The sequence below is a fragment of the Sinohyriopsis cumingii genome, chromosome 4 (genome assembly GCF_028554795.1).
Source record: "Sinohyriopsis cumingii isolate HCF-2022 chromosome 4, ASM2855479v2, whole genome shotgun sequence".
Lineage (NCBI taxonomy): Eukaryota > Metazoa > Mollusca > Bivalvia > Unionida > Unionidae > Sinohyriopsis > Sinohyriopsis cumingii.
The window spans coordinates 62,357,850-62,364,156 of NC_142964.1; positions in this window are offsets into that span (position 1 = coordinate 62,357,850).

Here is a 6,307-nt window from a genome sequence, read left to right on the forward strand (position 1 = left end):
CTCTCAGCTTTCAGATATACGGCAGGTTACGTGGGTCAAGCATCCCGTAATCTGCCCCGTCTTCGTTGACCAGATGATACCCCTCCCCCACACATGCTCTTTCTCCGTTTCGACCGGCCTAGGCCATGTTCGAGTGATCAGGGGCGGCAACATCTTCCTATTAGGGCTCGATCATACAACAGCCCCTACCCCAGTGCGTCGAGACAGATCTAGGTCGACACACCCAGGGATCGTTCCAACAATTTTTCCTCCTCAGGACTCCCGTCCCGCATGATACTCTTCAGGCTTCTGCAGACATCACCTCACCAATCTCCCGACAACCTACCACAGGAAGAACCTCTATTCTCAGTGATCGTCTGGAGTTCACGGTTTCTAATTCGGGAAGTACTAAGAGGTTAGTGGGCGCCAGATCTAGTCACACTTCAAGCTTACCTCATACCCCTAAGGACAATAATGCTTGTTCTCAAGGAAGGTCGTCGATTCTGGAACTTACGATGTAACGAAAAGATGGATAATACGGAAAATCAGGAAAGAAATCCATGAGTCACCCATAGGACACAAAGCTCCGGAAAAACAGTCCTACAAGAGATCCACACAGCGTGATCCGCTGATATCGCAAACTAAAGCTAATAAAACAGAGAGGAGCTTCTCGTTCATTTCAGCGTTTCTCCCCTCGACAATCTACTCCCCTGCAAAATGACACCGTCTCAAGTTTGCCCCTTACTGCCATCCCCGTAGGAAGAGAACTTCTTTTATTCGCTGCCGAATGGGACAAACTTTGCCAAAACGATACCAGGTCTAGGCAATTGGTTCACGAGGGACTCTGCATCAGGTTTCACAATCCTCCACCTCTGTCCAGAGTTTTGTCATTCGACAACGTCCAATCATATCCACTCAAAGGCAACACATTACAGCAGGAAATAGACAACCTCCTTCGAAAAGGTTGGTAGAACTAGTTCGAAACACTCTCTTTCTGAGGGATTCTATTCTAGACTTTTTTGATTCCAAAAGCAAACGGCACTCTGTGCCGCCTCATCGACCACAGCTCTTTAATTGCTTCATTCACGCTCACTGGTTCTCAATGAAAACACAACAGTGCATTCTAAATGCTCTCCAAGATAGAGACTTTGCCATTAGTGTAGACTTAACAGATGCTGAATTCAGTGTTCCTATTTACTAGGCTTCCAGGAAGTTCCTGCTGTTAACCTACATCGTCGTGGTATACCAATTCAGGGCCCTATCATTCGGTCTCAATTTCTTCCCCTGAGTTTTCACTCGTCTCATGAATCAAGTCATGGCACCTTTCCGGACCATTGCAACGGCTGCAACATCAAGTTGCATAAACGACTACAACAAATCAGGTGAGGTCTATTTTACATCAATACACGAAAACCTTTGTCATATCACTTACCTATTTGGGTTTTCTCATGAACGAGGACAAACCCGACCTAGTACCCTCTCAACATTTTGTTCATCTAGGTATGGAGTTCCATACACAGGAAAACGTGGTTCGTCTCCCTCAGGATTGGGCATTGAAAGTCCGCAATATGGTGGCTTCTTTACTTTTAAGGGCAACCCTATAAGCACGGGAATCTCTTCGTCTCCTAGGTTTATTCAATGCTTCAGCGGACCTCCTTGTCCTAGGTTGCCTTTTTATGCACACATTACAAACGCTTCTTCTTTCTCAATGGAGATCCATATTTTGCACACTGGACCAACCTTTGCCCATCTGCTCACAGCTTGGGCACCATCTGTATGTTTGGGGCAACCTTTATTGGCTTACGGCAGGTATACCTCTGCACTTACTACCGCCCGAGATTACAATTTGTACCGACACAGCATTGAGGGCTGAGGAGCCTACCTCCTATCATTTCGGGACTCCAGCGGTGCATGGTCTCCTCACGAAAAACTTTTGCACATCAATCTAATTGAAATGATGGCCATTGTGAACGTTTTCACTGGTGGCAGTAACACCTCTTTGGCAAGGGAGTCATGATTCTGTCAGATATTTCTAAAGAAGTGACTTATCTCAAGGAGGAACCAAATCCCCAGACCTTTGCATCATGGTATCGGGCCTTCTAAACTGGTGTGTTCAACAACAAATTCACATACATATTCATTATAGACCGGAACGCTTCAACGTTCTAGCAGACAAGTTGTCCTGACACAATCAACTGATTCAGACGGAATGTTCTCTTCATCTCTCGGTTTTCACCCAGATCTGTGCCCGGTGAGACCGAACATCGATGGACCTATTTGCGACAAGGTGGAAAATCAAACGTTGTCTCTCCCGTCTTGGATCCAAAAGATTGGGAAATAGACGCTCAATATTTGGATTGTAACAACCGGAGCTCATACGGGTATCTTCCAACACCGCTGATTCCAGAAGTGATACAGAAAGATAAGGAATCAGCATGTCGTCTCATCCTCATCGGACCACTTTGATGGGAGAAGTCGTGAATCAACGATCTCCTCAATCTTGCATTAGAAATTCCACAGCAGATTATGGTATTCCCTCATTTTTTCAAACAAAAACGACGACAGTGATCCATCACTGTCCAGAACTCCCGAACCTGCACGTCTGAATCGTGTCAAACACGCCCTCAGACTTAACAATTCTCGGAACCACTCGTGAAGAGAATCGCTCAGGAACGACGGCCTTCCACTTTGAAAGCGTATGAAGGCACACTGCATATTTTCACCCAGTGTTACGCAAACGAACATATTTTACCTCTCCAGGCGTCAATAACACATTTAGCTGATTTCTTCCTCTGGCTCTCTGAAGAATGAAAATTATATCAGTGTACGATCAAAGGCTACCGCTCTAAGATAGCTGGCTCCATTCGTCATCGTGGGCGCAAATATATTGGACTAAACAAGGACATATCCGATTTACTCGGAAACTTTGCGCATACAGGGCTTAAAGCGTTGACCTTCTTTCCCAAGTGGAACTTATCTTGGGTATTAACCCGGAAGAACAAGACCCACATTCAACCAATTTCACACGCATCTTTGACGCACCTTTCTTACAAGACCTGCTTTCTTTTGGCCTTAGAGACGGCATGCAGAATTAGAGAAACACATGCCCTGTCCACAGACCCCAATTACCTACCGTTCCAGTACGATGGATCTTACTTATGACGACTTCCTCGTTGAACGCCAGAAACTGTTTCCCTTGCACGGGAACCAAACTTTTGTTATGAGACCTCTGTCTCTCCTTGACACACCACCTGAAGGTCACTTGCAAGACACAGTCAGATTCTTGAAGTGGTACCTTAAATAGAGCCTTGGTGTCGATGTAGATCGCGCCTTTCTCTCCCTCTGAAATCAGCACAAACCTTTATATCAGCTAAAACTATCTTATCTTGTATCAAGTGGATTATTCGCTCAGAGCATACGGAAATGACCTCAGCTTAAATGAATGTTTTACGCATCTCGGCTCATGAAGTTAGGGCAGTTGCTACCAGCCTAGCATTTGAACGAAACTCTCTAACCGACAGCATTCAGGCTGTCGGTTGCAGATCGGTGTCCACATTTCCTTGCTTTTGTCTTCGAGATCTCTCATCTCAAAAGGCCCAGTTCGATCTGGCTGAATCTATCGCCGCAGCTATACGGGTCATACTTCCATATCGTTCGACAGCTTCTTAAAGACCCGGCTTCTCGACTTCCGCTTCATGTGCGGTTAAAATTTGTTTCCCCTATCTAACTCCGCGCCCTGAGAGATGGACTTAGAAGCTGTCTCAGTAACTTATGGGATCGGAGATGGTATCTCATTGGAAAGGTGATCTCTTTCCTGCCACCTCTTACCTATTCTCCTAAGGTAATATGATTGGGTAATGTATGCGAAGACAAATCCAATTTTTGATTTAGTAAGATGTTTCTTGGAAAATACTTACCCAATCATGATATACATTCACCATGATACACATTCACCCTCTCAGCATCTTAGCTGGGACATCCTTAGGGAGCGTGCCTTCCACTCAAGTAGTAACTGGTATATTCTTACTCATTGCTGCCAAGTCTTATAGGTAAGGAGAGATCACTCTGCCCGACAACCACATGGGTCGGCAGAAAACTGTTAGCACCCTTTTAATAAAAGTATTATTTGAGAAAGCTGATATTGGTGAACCTACTTTGTACATGTCTATAACGGTGCCTCAGTTTCCAATGATGTGAAGGGTTTTTGTGTGCAATTTAGACACTTGTGCACATTTCTATATTGCTTACGTAAGTACATTTTCAATACACGGTTTATTCGGCCGTGCCCTGTTCATGCCTGTTTCTAGAGGCGACACTTGAGTCACGATTATCTGCATAAGCATTCCATCATATTTAAAGATTCCGCTCCTGTAGCCTAGTGGTTAGAGCTCCCGCATCGGATGCGGGAGATGGTGGGTTCGATCCTTGATCGAGTCATACCAAAGACATATAAAAATATTACTAACATCTTCATCGCTTGGTGTTCAGCATTAAGAGGTTGGTGTAAGGACTGGTCGGCCAGGTGTCAGGATAATGTGACTGGGTGGGACATCACTATAAACTGCAACACTGCAGATATCGTAGCTATATAACTGAAAAAGCGTTAAAGCTACGTTACAAATCTTAAACACACACATGGGTAGCCTATGCCACTTCACAAGATAGGTTCGGTGTACATCATGTATCTGTATAATTCCTTCATTTCTGGTTCATGCCTAGGATTTCCCCATTTACCACGGCATTCTTAGCCTTGGAACGTCATGCTTCAATGATTCTACCCGTGCTTGCCGCCCTAGATCTTCCCCCTAGGCAGTCTTGCAATTGAGATCGTCTGCTATCACCCTTTTCTAGTAACTATCATTTTATATAGCTTTGTACCGACACTGTATTCAGACATCACATGTTCAGGTTTATAACTTCTCCCCTTAACAGGTGGTTTTGTTATTACATTTTGCCCGTATGCTTCATTGCTTTATTCGACCCTGTTTTCGATTTCTTGGTCAACTTTTTTTTAAAGATTTAGCTCTGCACGGACATTGCGTTCTAAAAGTCAGGTGTAGGGCTACTTTTATACATTTTGCTCTATTTTGCTTTAAGAGTATGACAACGCAAAAACACACAGATTAGGACGAAGATACAAGTGGCCTGTATGCCGACCTTACCTCAGTGTGAAAAGTTTGTGGCTGAGAAGGGAGATAAATCAATATACCCTTCAGCCACGAAGTGCCGGATATTAACACCCTATGAAACAGCTACCGCACCCATGTCACCACCAAAAAACTCGGCATTTTGGGCAACTCCCTCTAACTTGCCTTTGTGGGGTTCGACTTGATCCTTATTGCGAAACATCGAAGGATAGAGCTAACAAACAGTCAAGCTCTCGCTCATTCAACACATTTAGGGACAGGTTACATGGAACAAACATCCCATAACCAGTCCCAACTGATTATCCAAGTGATATCTTCCTCACACGGACGAACTATTTCCGCTGCGACTGTCCTAGGTAATATACTAGGAATCGCGAAGGTCCAAAACATCAGTATTACGGGTTCAATTCCTAACAGCCCGGCTTCCAGTAAGTCGAACTCGACTTTTACAGACTTGTGGAAGGACCAGTCTAACCATCTTACCACCTCGAGACACATATTCGGCACGATGACACGAATAGTTTCACTCTTCAAGAGAAGATACTCTTTACTCAGCGACTGTCTCGAAGTCACGGTTTCGAAATCATCCAGCATCTGTTGATCTTACGATGGAAGTGAGAGTCCGACTTCAGTTATTTAAGCTGTCTGGGAGAGTTACAGACGTGATTCATCATCAGTTCTTCCGTGGTTCGGCATATATCAGTACTTACACGTGGATATAGTGATTCCAAGTCTGCATAATAGTCTTATACAGGAAATTTACGTGAAATTTGCAAGTAATCGGAATATTTGTAGATTTCTTTATTTGAGATTTATTTTAAACGGCTAAATAACGAAATGATGATAAATGAATGAATAAAGTCAAAATCATCTCGCTGTGTTATCTCACAGGTATCTTTACTGTACAATATTAGCAGCAGAGAGACTGAGCCCACCAAGTATTCGGCCAAACAGAACCCTCTATCGAAAACACTCTTGATAGAGGATCTTATTTCACAAAATAAACCCTCTATTCAGAAAACTATGATAAATAACTCTTCTCTGATGACTAGAAGAGTTATTTCATGGAAAATAACTCACTATAAAAATACTTCTTGACCAGGGGGACGGTCGACGAAACACTTGGGGGCTCAGTCTCTCTGCTGCTAGCTATGTAAATATTTTTAATCCTAAAGGATTTC